We start from the raw sequence: 15,940 nt of genomic DNA, 5'->3' as shown, positions 1-15,940 counted from the left end.
CACACAGTTCCTTTCAAGGTGCACGAATTTGTGCACTGGGCCCCTAGTATTTTTATATTCTACTTTTAGTATGTCACAATACATCAGTAACTTTTTACATGAAATTTAAATATATCCAAATTAAAGTATACCTTAGGTGAGTTGTTTGTATTAAATTATATAAATGCAATTTAATCATTTTCCAGTGTTTTGAAATTATTTAAAAATACTCTAACAAACATGTATTTTACCACTTGCCCAACAATGGGTATTATTACTAAACTTTTTCATCTCTGTAAATATAACAGGTAAAAATATCTCATTTTTGTGTTTATTAGCATTTTCTTAAATTCTGAATGCAGTTGAGCATCTTTGGATATTACTTATAATAATTCTTCTATGGAATTCCTGTTGAGTCCTTTGCCAATTTCTGGGTTGTTCTGCCTTAAAAAGCATTCAATGTAATCAGGAATTAGCCTTTTTTACCTGTTGCAAATATTTTTACCAGTTAAATTTTTCTTTTATCTTTGCTCATAGTACTGGGGGTGCATCTTCCTATCCAAGAATAAGGAATACATTTCCATTCACTGAAATCTGTGATGATCCTTAGTACAATATTAAAGTTTTATTCATGTAGATCCTACACATTTCTTATGCTTACTAATGTAAATCTTACCTTTTAGAAAAATTATCACAATTGTGAATGAAATTTCTTTTTCCACTAATTTTTTTATCTAGTTATTGTTTGAATGATTTATATTTACAATACTTTTTCCAGATGTTTTTAATTACAGTAAGAATACATGAATGCATGTTTGCACTTGTAAAAGTTTAGATGAATTAAAATTACTTAGACTAAAAGAAATCTACTCATTTAAAATTTTTAGCTTTACAACCATCCAGAATTTATTTAATTCTTTTTACTTTTCATAAAATTCAGTTGATTTCTTTGGGTTTTCATTTATACAATCATGTTAATAGCAAAATGATAATTTGGCCTCCTGCTGTCATCTTATTTCATTTTCTATTTCATTTTATTGGCTATGTTATCCAAAATTAAGTAACATAATGGTGTGCTGGTTGACTTATTAATCTTGTGCAGGAATAGCAATAATGGTACAGAAGGTATTTAAAATATATGTTATGACATATAAAGCATACTAAAACTTTTAAAAATAATATATTGAATATATGTACATAGATGCATGTATATGTATATATACGCCCTTAATGTTTAACTTTAGATTTATTTTGCAGGCAAACACTGTTGAAGATTTTTTTATTGGAGACTGAGAAAAGATAAGTTGATGCCACATTTTATGAAGATAAGTCTAATTATTATCAGGAGGGATACTTAATAATTTGGGAATTTTCTGTTTGCAGACTATGTGGGGATGAAATCCTAATGGGGATTACAGATGTGCTCATTGAATATGAAAACAAAAGAAAGACTAAAGATAATCCTGATGAAGCCTGCAGGACTGGACACCATCCAGCCTTTCTCCTATTGATGACTTGAGTCTCTTAAGAGAACATTAAGTGGTTGGTCATCACCTGTGGAGCAGTGGAGAGGGGTGGGTCTCTGTGTGAATTGTGGTAGGAATTTTCAAGGGTGAGGCTTGGCAAGAGCTGCTGCTTTTTGGGATCCAAATAGCGCTCCACTCCCTAGCATCTGGTAGGTGCCTACGATAACTGTACTGTATTTGGGCCGAGTATCAGAAGACTTGCTCCTATCTGGAGTACCTATGCATTTCTTTATCAGCGCAAGGGGATTTGGATATAAGGCCTAACAGTATTGCTCAGAAACCAAAGATCTGGATTGTTGTCCCAGGAGTGTTTTTTCAAGACATTTTCTCTTGCATGAAAGCAACTAAGATATAATGTAAGAACCAAACACTTGCATAAAGATTCATATAATTTCTGCAGTACCTTTTTCTCTAAAGGTCATCTAGTAGGCATAAAGGAGAGTGGAAGTTATGACCAGAAGACAAGAGGTGTTACAAGAGAGATGTGCCTTGAAGTCCAAATGTTCCCAACTACAGTTCATGAAAAGGGACATGATCTTATATTAATATATGCATTTAGAGTTCATAGAGCTCCTCATAGTTTTAATTTCATTTGAGAAAGTTCATGAAGTATAAAGGGAAAGTATTAACTTCATGTTTTAAATAAAAACTGAAGCTCAAAGATTTTGATTGTTTAAAGTCACACAGCTACTTAGTGGCAGAGATGAGAGTAAAGCCCAGATATGTCACCTATTGTGCATCTATGAATTTGACAATCTTTATATTGGCTGCAATCTGAAGAGAGAAGAAAGGATAAAATTGTTTATGTTTTTCAATGTTGTCCTAGTTGTAGAATCTTAATGTTGAAACATTAGAAGTCATCTAATCCTATCTTCTAATCCAGAAATAGCAAATGATGAACTCTCACATCTCAAGCAGGCAGATGTGACTGAGCTTAGTGTCTCGTTTAATTCCAGAGCCTATTCTAGAGCTCAGAGAATATGGATAGAGCGGTGGATAGGAAGTGTATGGCCCAGACTGCGTTAACTACCCTAACACCCTTGCCTTCATTCTGCTTCAGTAACAGAGCCCAAGTTTTCAACTGGGCACATGGTCACACATATAAATGACTTTCTCAGCCTCCCTTTCAATTAAGTATATCATGTGACTAAGTTTCAGCCAATAAAATGTAAATGGAAGCATTGTTTGAGACTTCCTGAAAGTCTCCTTTAAAAGGGAGGGAGAGAAATATGCCCAAGGCCATACAACCTGGTAAATAGTGGAGCTGAGATTTCCACTGTACCCTAAGGGCTTGGGGAAATCTGGTGAACATCTAGAGTGGAGTTTGGCAAGCTTAGACCTGCAGCTAAGAATACTTTTTTCCTTTTTTAACAGTTGAAAAAAAATCTAAAGAATATTATTTTTGTGACAGTTTCAGAGTCCATAAATAAAGTTTCATTGAAACAACCACAGTGATTAATTTATATCTTATCAAGGGCTGCTTTTACAATGACAGAGTTGACGAGTTAGTTGTGACAAAGTTTCTATGGCCTACGAAGAACAAAATATTATCTGGCTTTTAACAGAAAACTGTTACTGACCCCTGACCTAGAAAAAGGGAAGGGATGTGGTGCAAGTAGGATGTGTGACTGGGTAGGGATAGTGTAACTCTGCTGGGCATTCTAGAAGTTCAAGTGGGCCAGGGGATATTTGCTTAGCAAATATCAGTTGCTTACAAATATTTATTCACTTCACAAAAGCAGGACCAATAAGCACATACAAAGATCCTCGGCGTCAGTAGCCATCAAAGAAGTGTACATTAAAACCACAATGAGATACCACTACTTGCCTACTAGAATGGCTACATAGTGTTGGTGAGAATATGGAGCAGTAGGAACTCTAAAACATTGCTGGTGGAAATGTAAAATAGTACAACCACTCTGGGAAAAGTTTGGCAGTTTCTTATAAAGTTAAGTATCCACTTACTGTATGACCCAAGTCATTCCATTCCGAAGTATTTACCCAAGAGAAATGAAAACATATGTCTGAACAAAGGCAGCCAAAAAACTGGAAACAACCCAAATGTCCCTCCATAGGTGAATGGATAGACAAACTATGGTGTATACATACAATGGAATAGTACTAAGCAGTAAAAATGAACAAACCACTGATATATAAACAACATGAATTTCAAAAACATGACGCTGAATGAAAGAAGCCAGACCTAAAAGAGAACACACTGTATAATTCTTTGTTTGAAATTCTAGGAAAGACAAGTTTATTCCACGGTGTTAAATCCTCATCTCATGGGAGTTATTCTCAATGGTTTCTTGGGCTAGGCCCAGCAGGGGTGGGCAAGCTTTTTGACTCGAGGGCCACAACGGGTTCTTAAACTGGACCGGAGGGCCGGAACAAAAGCATGGATGGAGTGTTTGTGTGAACTAATATAAATTCAAAGTAAACATCATTACATAAAAGGGTAAGGTCTTTTTTTTTTTTTAGTTTTATTCATTTCAAACGGGCCTGATTCGGCCTGCGGGCCGTAGTTTGCCCACAGCTGGGCTAGGGGCTTGAGTGTGGGGAGGGCTGAGTGGAAGGGACACAAGGAAACATTATAGGGTTTTTATATCTTGACTGTGATGATGGTTACACTAGGTGTGTATATATTTGCCTAAATTTATTGAATGTATACATATTATTGTATATAAATTATAACTTAATAAATTTGAATTTTTAAAAAATATATTTTTATTGATTTCAGAGAGGAAGGGAGAGGGAGAGAGTGATAAAAACAGCAATGATGAGAGAGAATCATTGATTGGCTGCCTCCTGCATGCTCCATACTGGGGATCAAGTCCGCAACCTCGGTATGTGCCCTGACCAGGAATTGAACTGTGACCTCCCGGTTCATAGGTCAACACTCAACCACTGAGCCATGCCTGCTGGGCAATAAATTTGAATTTTTAAAAAAGGGACCTGCTTCTTCAAGACTCAATAATGGGGAGGGCACGATGCTGAGTATGGCTGTGACTTCATGCAGCCATAGGAAATCTCCCTAGGACAGGAAAACAGATAAAAATATTGCCTGCTCGACAGATTTTTTCTGAGCCTAAAAGGAAGAGGTCTCAGACAAAGTCCCTTTTGTAGGCTGCCCACATTGAATCTTCACCTAGCTTAGCTAACATTTCCTTTAAATGTTTCTGTTGGATATAAAATGACCAAGACTGCAGAAGTACACATTTACCAGCACTAAAATGAAGTCAGTTGGTTTGATATAAGTTCCTGTGGAAAACTTGATTTACTAAGGTAACTGGACCTAATCAATTGGAAATCATCTCATTGCTGGCAATTAAGTAACCTCAACTAAATAAAAATGGACATCCTTTCTCATAAAAACAAACAAAAACACTAGATGCTTGGAAGTAAAAGCAACATTTCAGTCAATCTGAGACTTAGGGACAAAATTCAATAAAATCGGCATCTGATTCCCCTTTAGGGTAAAACTTGGACAGTGGGGAAGGTTGTGCCCTGGCTGCTGAAGGTATGCAGAGATGGAGGCAGACTGGTCTTATTTGGGGATGGCCGGATGGAACAGATAGTGCCTGAGGAACATCAGAAAAGCTTCTCTGAGGCTCCTCCCACAGGAAGCCTGAAATAACACCTGGAGATAGGGATTGTGAAGGCAGCCCAGAAAGGATTTAGGTTAACAGACTGATCTCTATTTGCAACCCTTTCCAGAGTAAAATCCACTTTATTTTGCCTCTCATTGAGTTAGAATTTAAATTTTTTTAAGATACCAGTTTTAACTATATCCAAGATAAATCTCTGAGAAAAATTGCAATAGAATATGATGACTGTAGTCCTAAAACAATTAGACAAGTAGGAAAACACCTTCAAAGAAAGGTACTTGGAATAATGGGAAATAGAGAAATATATGTCTGATCTGGGTTCTTTGAATTACCAGGATAAAGGCTGGGACTCTGATCAGTTGTGAGAAAGAGAAAAGGGACTTAATGTAAGGCCCCTCAGCAGATCCTCACAACTGCAGAAGAGAATGAGATCTATACAGGTATAAATGGAATGAATTCAGATTAGAATTCGACTGAATGAGGGTTTCAGGTCCTGGGATCCGTCTTCTAAAGAAGCCAACAAAGAATGAAGAATTAGCCCTAGCCGGTTGCTCAGTGGTTAGAGCGCCAGCCCACTGACTGAAGGGTCTCAGGCTTGATTCCAGTCAAGGGTGCATGCCTCAGTTGCAGGCTCAATCCCTAGCCCTGGTTGGGGCACGTGCGGGAGACAACCAATGGATCTCACTCTCTCTCTCTCACACATTGATGTTTCTCTCTGTCTCTTCTTCTCCCTTTCACTCTCTCTAAAATAATCAATGAAAATATATCTTCGTTGAGGATTAACAAAAAGAAAAAAAAGAAAAGAAGAATTACTACTTCATAAACAGAAGAGTTTATGAAGACCCCTGGCCATAAGAAACAGTGCCAGAGCAGGAACCTCAAAAGTGGTGTCAAAGATAATTTCAAAGGAGAAAGTGTAAAGCTTGTAAGATGCCAAATAAATGTGCAGAATGCTGCAAAGATGGAAGAAGTTTACCCTTTGAGAGCACGGGCTTCAATTTACAAAGTGAATCAAAACTGGGTTCTAACCCATCATTATTTATCAGCTATCTAACTTGGGGAAAAATTACTTAATCTCTTTGAGCTTTGATTTCCTTTTCTGTAAAGGGGGAACAATATCCATCATACAAGCTTGTTACGAGGGTTAAATGTGTTGATGCAGAAAAAGCACTTAGCTTTGTGCTTAATACCTTAAATGCTCAATAAATAGTATCTATTAGCATTAATAACAACTAGCATCTTATAGGCTGGGAAGGGAGCAATGCTGTACCACTATCATGAAGAAATATTAGTGCTATTATGGATGATATTTACCTGGAGAATGATGAAAAAAATCATATTAGGAATTAATGAGAAATGGCATTTGGGTTCATTAATGCCTTCATTACTTACCTGTCTTTTGATCATTAATTTTACTTCATTTAACAAATATTTTTCTAGTGCCTTTTATGTATCAGGCAATGTGTCAGCCACTGGTTGCATGTAAGCTGCACACTTGATTCAAGTTGTAGAAGGTCCGTATTTTGAGAACCATTGCTACAGAGATTAAATAGACTTTATTAACTACCCCCAAATCTCAATCTCTTCTCATGGACAACTGGTTTTTAAATAGTGTGTTAATCTCTTTTGAGGTTGGAGGTATTCAATAATTTCATTTACAGTGATAGTCTCCCCCTATATTGTTTTTACACCTGATTTATCAGGAACTCCACTATTCATTCTCTCCAGCCTCACTCCCATTTTTCATGTTTTTCTATGTTACCCAGAGGAAAATTAATTTATTTCATCAACTCTGAACAGCTGAAATTTCTTCTATTAACAGCCAATTTACCCAGGTTTCTTTAATCTTCTTTATTTGAATTGAAGTTAGTAAAATATTGTTTAAATGCCATCTGACAAAATGGACTTTTTAATGAACCTATTAGATCATAAGCTTTAAAATGTGTGGTCCATTTGTAAAACATGATAATATTTTTATTATTTTCTCCATAATCTGCCCCTGCGTTTGGTGTCCACTGCTCTGATCCAAAGATTGTTACAAGACAATAGAGGCATTGTAGTGGATTCTGTTTTTGTCTATTCTAGCATCCATTTCCCCTTCCTCCTAACGGAAACATGATTTCTTATGTGCCCCCAGCCTCCACCAAATATTTGAAGCTGACCCTCAACTACAGAAATGGGACTTAGAGGTCTTAGAGTAATTCATTCTCTTTTCTGGTGCTTAGTTTAGAAATGGGCAGAGACCATTGTGTTGTCTGACATTACCTCACATTGTTGGCTTTTCAAGCCACAGAAAAACACTTAATGATTATCCCAGAAACAGTCTGAAACTCTATCATAATTCCTATGCCCCCCTTCTTGGTTCTAACTTAAAGTACAAACCTCATCAGACATACTATAAATATCACTGAGATTTCTCTAGTTACATTATCTTACACTTGTCCACCCCAAAATTTGAACATTATTCTGTGCATTCACACACTTTTAAAACATCTTTAAATTATAGTTTATTTTCATCACTCATAACTCAAAACACATTTAATACTATTTATATGTTTGGAAGGATGGTATGCTTCATCACCTCAAGAATACTCAAAGTTTAATAAAGATATCAAACACTTTTCAACTTTCATTAAAATAAAAATCTCTACATATGAAACAGTGTTCCTATACTTCGGGCAGTTTAAAAATAAAGCCAGTTCAATTCCTTGTTAAGTTTATATACCAGCATTAAAATTTTTACTATACCTCTTCAAGGAAGAAAATATACTCCACTCTTGATGACAATCAAAATAGTGAGCCGAAAAGATGTTGGGAAAAAACAACTCCTATTCCTGCACTTCTGAATGTAAAAAATATTATATTTCAGGTCAAATTCCAGTCAAACACATTTTTTAAAAATGTTGTATTTGAAGTGAAGATTTAATTATTCAGCAACTATTTACTGAGCATATACTACATACTGGGCATTGTTCTGGGTATTGGGACTCAGAGATGAAAAAGAAAGGCATGGCTCCTACTTTTGCACTACCACGAAGCTTATATTTTATCTTGAATCATTTACATCTCATGCTGCTTCTACCAAAGTTTTCAGTTATATGAAAGGAAAGGTTCTAGAACATGGCTCTAGTTTGGGGGCGATGGGAAAGGAACTTAATCCCTCTTTGACTCAGTTTCTCCATCTGTAAAACAGTGAGTTTAATAAACCTAACTGATGTTATTGTAAATATTAAGTGAGATAATGTGTGTATCAGACTACACAGAAACTGGCCTATGGTAAATGCTCCATAAAAATTAACTATCTGAGATCCAACTTTATATTTGGTATGAAATAATTTAAAGTGATCATTAATTATCCCACATCTATGAAGCCCACATCCAGTTATTTGACTAAAATACTGGAAAACTACATAGACTGGTCCAATATTTGAACTGATTAATATAATAAAAATTTCCATCTTAACAAGTTTTGTCCAGGTCCATATGGTATTGTGCCAAGACCTACCTGCAAGAAAACATACAAATAGAATCAAGGCAATCCATGATCATCAAGTTATTAAGTACTCTTAGGTGTACAAATGCATTTCTAAACACAATCTTAGATAACACATCAACAAGAAAAACTATTTAAAATATATAAACAGATCATTTATTTTTACTTTTTAAAAAATATTATTATAACCGGTATATTTCAATGCTAGAACAAGAAGCACTAGTTTTGGAGGTTAAAATGTACCACAGGGAGACATGATGTGGCCAGAAGAGTAGTGACTGATATATTACTTTATATTTCAAAAAGCACTTCTTCAGCCATTACCAACTCAGTGCTTTACATATAGTATGTAGTTGTATATGCAAGTCCCAAGTGCTTTTTGTTCAAACAATGGAATGTTCTCAGAAAGGATAAATGTCTAGATTTCTTATTTTCTTTTCTTAGCCTTTCTAGGTGAGCTCTTCTAATTCTGAGTTTAAGTAAAAATCCAAATTATAACACACCATGTTATGTAGAGTCAACCTGCTTTAAATATTGGTTTCCATATTTTTGTTTCTATGAAAAGTAACATTCTACATGTGTATTATATATTGTCACACTTAAAAAGTAATTTTAACTACCAGGATATGTTAATGCATCAACTCACATTTTTTCCTTTCACCCAATGACAAAACTTACAGGACACCCTGCAGTGAGGAAAACGAACTAAAATTAATATACCTATACCTAAAATTACTGGATTTTCAGACACGTCTGGCAGTTAAAGCCTTATGAGGTACAATTCTGGCGTCTTCAAGTTTCATTATAACGACTGCGCAGTAGCTAAGCTCAACAACTAGTTGGATATATTAAATATTAGCCTATTTCCTCATACCAGTTAATTTAAAAAGAATGCTTTTCGTAAAAATCTCACCGTTATCCAAACTTAAACCTCAAAAGAGAACCCGCCACATGAATCAAAATGGGAGCTTTCCCTATTAATTCTGAAAATTAAAACTAACATTATCAGTTTGCTTTGGGACTTTAAAAAACCAACGACATACTGCACTATACAAATCCTTGTTTTTTTCAGGATCAAAATCTACTGGTTGAGTACAGTTTGGTCGACTGGGAGGGGCCCTATGAGGAGCATCTCAGGCGAAACGACCAGGGACCAGACTACATTGCGCGGCCGCTCCAGCTGCACTTAGTGGGGCGTCCCTTCCCGGGATACTCGGCCCCACCTCTCGGTCCCAGCTGCCCGCCCCTTCCTCCTAAGCCAGCTATGGAAAGCCCGACCACTTCCGGGGCTGAGGGGAGTGACCGGAACAAAAGCCTGCACACCAAGAAGGTCCGGGTAGGAAGCGAGCCCCACCCTGCCAAGAGGAGCCACTGCTTAAGGAACACTTGGCGGCAAGTGAACAGGAAGCGAGGGGTCGCGGTGCTAGGACCATGTAGGGCACCTTGATGCCCGGCAGTCTCGTCTTTTGTCCTTTGGAGAGGCCTCCTTGAAGCCCCCAATTCGGAGGGCTCTCCGGGCAATTCGTGGCTCTGTCTTCGTTGCTTCCCCTCACTGATGGCAGCCATGATAATTGCATCCGGGTATTAGAGAAGCCGCGACCGGTTCTCCCGGAAGTGACGCGAGCGCGGAGGGACCCGCAGGTCTGCCGAGGGAGACTGGAGTGAAGGCGCTCCCGGAAGCAGGGCCGGTAGGGTCGCTGGCGGTGGCTGGGGAAGGTCGGGGTTCGCTGACAACCAACTCTTTGTAATACGTGTTTACGTGCCAGGCATTGTGCTTAACACAAACACTGCCATTGCCGTTTAGTCCCTTATTCACAACAGTCCCAGGAAGGAGACATTTTCCACCTTCCAAACGGAGAAACAGGTTCAGACAGAGCCTGTGATTTGTCTAAGAGTATATAATACTTGGAGCTGGTCCAACCCCGTCGGTCGGGCTGCAGAACCTGTGCTTTCAGCCTCCTCTGTGGTGCTTCCATTTGGAAAAACCCAAACCCCTGGTGCCACTGCTGCAAGGGCGGTTCACCTTCCGCTCAGCATCCCGCTGCCCAGGGAGAGGGGCCCGGCCAGAGCCACGGTGCTCTTTACGTCGGACACAAGACTAAACTTTGGGCCTGAGTCACTCCCTAGCATGACGACGGGAATTTCACTCGGTCTCCCGCCCTTGACTCCGCACATGCAGGACGCAGGGCTCTCTCATTGCAGCGCAGGTTAGCCAAGGAGCCTGGCACTGGCTGTTGCGCGCCAACTCCTGTTAGAGACACTCGTAAATTCAGGACTGTGCAGGCAACTCGAGGCTGTCACCGTCATACAATAGTCTTTGGCCTTAACTAAGGACTGGCTTATCTTGGACTTTATACCAAATCAGTTGTTTCTTCTGGTTTCCATTTCTTCAGAATATGACTGAGAACCAATTCTTTAATCATATGTCTACATTAACCAGCCCTCAAATAACGTGTGAGTAGCTGCTAAGCTCATAGTTTTGTAAAAACAAATTATGCATAGAAAAAAGCACTAACAAATACATCAAAATTAACTGATAATATTTAAAGAGGGACCACTTAATATTTTTATTTATTTTTATTTCCATATCTGCTATATTTTTAATATAATATTAAAGATGATAAAACATTCTTAATTGCCTGCCATTAAGAGAAAGGCATGTTGTCACATTTTGACAAATGGCAGTTGTTGGTACAACTTACATAGAGGAATCCTGTTTGGAAAGCATTGGGTTTTTTGTTGGTTTCAAATTTCTGGAAGAGAAGTTGGCAAGTACAGTTTAGGGTCAACAATCCTCATAGGAACAATGAAACAAATGAGTAAAATTTGCTGTTTTTCATACACTTTTGTATACAAATATATGACAATCAAAAGTTTTTCTTCTAAAAAAAGGGGGGGGTAGAGGATTTGGGGCACTTGAAATTCAGGAGAACAAGTACGGAGAGCTATTTTTACTTCTTTGGGTTATAGCTTTAAGCACTTGATTCAAAATAACATCTTCATTCTCTATTCTATCCCTATATTTATGGTGCTGCTTATATTTATGATATTTGACATTTTAAAAAGTGACAAAGTATTGGTTAAGCAGAAAATATATCTTCTTACATCATTCTTACAGAGATAGGAACCCAAGTAGTTGTAGATTAGTACATTAAGAGTGAAATGTAATTATTTCTTGGCCTTTTGGCTAAGATCAAATGTAAAAATAAAATGCTGTTAAAAGAAATAAAGAATTGGATGACTATGTTCACAAAATTGGATACCCATCACATCTACTCAAATCCCTCAAGAAGGCATAGTTGCTTTTTTAATTATATGAGGCCTTTAGTAGTTGGAATGAGGTCCAGTTGTGAGCAAGGAGTAGTGGTTCCAAAATAAGTTATTTAAATTGATATAAATTTATTTTTTCTTTCAAGAAATCTGGAAGAATTCAGTTTGGGATTGGTGTGGCTCAGGCCTCTGCTATATCATTGCCCCACTATGTGTTGCTTCTATTTTCCAAAGTCACTTTATGGTCCAAGATGGTTACAAGAGTGCTATGTATTCCAGTGAGCAGGAAAAATGAAAGGATTCAAAGAATAGAATACCTCTTCCATTTAAGGACATTTCCAAAGGCTGTACACAAATTTCTGCAAGAGAGGTTGGGAAAGATAGTTGTTTGTTTGTTTTTTTTCCTAGTAAGCTAGTACCCAGCTAAAATATTTGAGATTTTATTACTCTAGAACAGAAGAAAATTGGCCCATGAGCCAGCCACCTATTTTTAAAAATAACCTTTTTTTTTTTAATACAGCCCTGTCCATTTTACCTATTTCTATGGCTACATGTTTTCTTTAAAAACTCTTTATTGACATATAATTCACATGTCATACAATTCACTCATTTAAAGCATACAATTCAGTGGCTTTTAGTATATTCAAAGACTCATGCACCACAATCAGTTTAGAACATTTTCCTTGCCATTAAAAGAAACCCCAAGCCCCTTAGCTGTTGTCCTTGAACCCTCCATGTCCCCCCACATCCGAGACCTAGGCAACCACTAATCTACTTTCTGTCGCTATAGATTTGCCCATTTTAGACTTTTCATATAAATGGAATCATACAATATGTGGTCCTTTGAGGCTCCTTTCACTTGGCATAATGTTTTCAAGGCTCATTTTAGTTGTAGCATATATTAGCATGGCCAAGTAATGTTCCATTGTAAGAATATACCGCATATTGTTTGTCTCTTCATCAGTTGATGGAGATCTGGGTTGTTTCCATCTTTTGGCTATTGTGAATAATGCTTCTATAAACATTTGCCTACAAGTTTCTGTGTGGATATATGTTTTCATTTTTGGGGGGAGGGGTATGTATCTTGGAGTGAAATTGCTAAGTTATGTGGTAACCCTGTGTTTAATCATTTGAGAGATTGCTGAACCCCTTCTTCACCCTATTTGTTAACCTACATTAGACTGGAACACGAGAAAACAATAATCCTTTATTTAAGACACTGAAATAAAGCAAACAAGCCAGCAATCTACTCTGATTAATACATGAGCAGTGTTAAAATATTGCCTTATGGATTTTGATGGGACTGATTTGGGCAAAAATATCCACCATTTAAAGAGAGAAATGTAATTATGCTCTCACTCATTCATGGATAATAGAGACCATTATAAACTTTTGAACAATAATAGATACAGAGGTAGAGCTGCCTCAAACAGATTGTCAAACTGCAGCGGGAAGGCCAGGGAGGGTTGGGGGGCAGGAGGGAGGGGGGTAAGAGATCAACCAAAGGACTTGTATGCATGTATATAAGCATAACCAATGGACATAAGACACTGGGGGATAGGGGAGGCTAGGGGACTGTCAAGGGCGGGGGGAAAAAAAGGACACATATGTAATACCCTTTGTAATACTTTAAGCCAAAAAAAAAAAAAAAAAAGGCAAAAAAAAAAGTAAAAAAAAAAAAATAAAGAGAGAAATGTAATTAAGATTTAATCAAGGACCAACCAAGGTGGCTCAGTGGTTGAGCACCGACCTATGTGTGTAGGGGGGTGGGGGGTGGGCGGTGAAAGATGTAGAAAAGACAGACAAAGAGAATAAGCTGGGTTCAGCCGTGGGCAAACTACGTCCCGCGGGCCGGAGGAGCTGAAAGAGCGGAGGGTTCGCTTGCTCTCCCCTCCGCTCCTTCACCAGCAGCAGTGTTAACATGTATTAGTTCACACAAACACTCCATCCATGCTTTTGTTCCGGCCCTCCGGTCCAGTTTAAGAACCCATTGTGGCCCTCGAGTCAAAAAGTTTGCCCACCCCTGGAGGTGGATCTCCTGTGCCTGGCTAAGGTCACAGAGAGAGATCCAGACAGAAAGCTGAGCCTTTATTTTATTTTATTTTTTTTTATTTATTTATTTTTTTAAAATATATTTTATTGATTTTTTACAGAGAGGAAGGGAGAGAGATAGAGAGTCAGAAACATCGATGAGAGAGAAACATCGATCAGCTGCCTCCTGCACACCTCCTACTGGGGATATGCCCGCAACCAAGGTACATGCCCTTGACCGGAATCGAACCTGGGACCTTTCAGTCCGCAGGTCGACGGCTCTATCCACTGAGCCAAACCAGTTTCGGTGAGCCTTTATTTTATAGCCAGAGGTAAACAGGGTAGTGGTCACCATAGTTACAATGTTCTTGTGAGTTTCACTTGTTTTGGCAGCACTTGCTGCACCTCCCACAGCCCATTAGCTACCCAGATAAGATCTAGGGAGAGTCATAAGGTCAAGCCTAATTATGCTAAGAGGGCTGTGCCCTCTAAGCTGGGACTTGTTTGTGGCTTTGCCACCAGGTCAGTTGGAGGCTTAACCCTATAGCTGCTCCCTACATATGAACCAGGAGGTCATGGTTCAGTTCCCCGTCAGGGCACACGCCCAGGTTGCAGGCTCCATCCCCAGTGTGGGGCGTGCAGGAAACATCAATGATTCTCTCTCATCATTGATGTTTCTCTTATTCCCTCTCCTTTCCTCTCTGAAATAAATAAATTATATTTTAAAAATGATTTAACCAAGGTTTGAGAAAAGATATACTACAGCTATTGGCAGTATTCTTTATTCACAATACATACTAGTTACAAATCAAGTTTGTAGAAGGCTTCTCAACAATGCTCAAAGATGATCTATTACCTACAGATTGTGTGAACATAAAGATATGGATGATCTAGAACACAGATTCTGTTTCCCTGAAGACAGTGTAAAAGTTTTCACGGTGTATGCTTGCTACTAGAATCTCGCTTCATTTACATTATTCTAAATGTATTCTCTTGAGGCAAGAGAACTTGGAATACCATCTTGCCACATGTGGTTCTTTACAAACTATCTCCCTTACTACTTCCTCCTTCATTTAGGACAAACTACTGGTAAGTGTGCAGGCTCTTTGAATGGTTCTAATAAGGCTTTGATGTGGCTGAAGGGGACAGCTCTATATGTGGGTAGCAGAAGCATATCAGTGAGGTAGAGTGAAGCTGACATGCAAAGAGAAGCTAAGATAAAAGGCTCATGGAAGGAGATCTGAAAATTTTGGTATGTCTGTTTCTGGGAGTTTCTGAGACCCACTATCATTCCTGTCCTTTCAGTAGTCGTTTCCTTTTCGTTAAAAATCTGCCATATCTTAGTATTTTTCAAATAAATTAATATTTTTCAGACTAATTTGCTTGAAACTAAAAGACTCAAGCATACATGACTGTTACAAAAACACAAAAAATTATTAAGCAAGAAATGGGCAGGTTTTCCCTTCATTATACTGAGTTAAGTAGTCTTAACAATTTGCTTAATATCTTCCCATGTTTTTTATAGATATGTTACACATATGAAATCATATCACCTTATAATGTACTCCCATTTACATTTCACTGTTTTACTAAGCAATGTGTTGTGGAATTCTTTTTATATTAATACATATAAAATGTACTTCATATTTTTAGTAGGTACATAATATTCTATTATATGGTTGTGCCAAATTTATTTAACTAATTTTCTGTTGGTGGATATATGAAAGATGTTCCCAATTTCATGGTATTACAAAACAAAGATAAAATTCTTCTGTTAATTCAGCAAAAATTATTATTCCCATACTATGTGCCAGGCATTTTTCTAGGCAGAGTAATTTCTTAAGTGTTTATTTTGGGGGAGGGGAAGAAATAAACAAGAAAATAAATACATGTGAACTAAATAATTTCACCTAGTGGTAAGTTCTGTGAAGATAACAAAACAAAGATTTGATAAAGAGTGAAAAGTGTAGATGTAGAATTTCTTTCGATGGGGCATCTGGGCAACTATCCATTTTTGCCTTCTTCTATTATAA

The 15,940-nt window shown here is 37.7% G+C and overlaps 1 protein-coding gene across 1 annotated transcript in view; it reads left to right on the top strand.

Moving 5' to 3' along the window:
• CCNJ (cyclin J) overlaps nucleotides 1–3,863 on the top strand; it is a 34,609-nt gene extending 30,746 nt beyond the window's left edge. Inside the window, exon 7 of the transcript XR_004972176.1 lies at nucleotides 1,237–3,863. The gene's annotated coding sequence lies outside the window, so the exon portion shown is untranslated. The remainder of the gene's footprint in view (nucleotides 1–1,236) is intronic.
• The last annotated feature ends 12,077 nt before the right edge of the window (nucleotides 3,864–15,940 follow it).

This window comes from Myotis myotis, unplaced genomic scaffold (assembly GCF_014108235.1).
Source record: "Myotis myotis isolate mMyoMyo1 unplaced genomic scaffold, mMyoMyo1.p scaffold_m19_p_15, whole genome shotgun sequence".
NCBI lineage: Eukaryota > Metazoa > Chordata > Mammalia > Chiroptera > Vespertilionidae > Myotis > Myotis myotis.
This window is presented reverse-complemented; position numbering and strand designations above follow the sequence as displayed.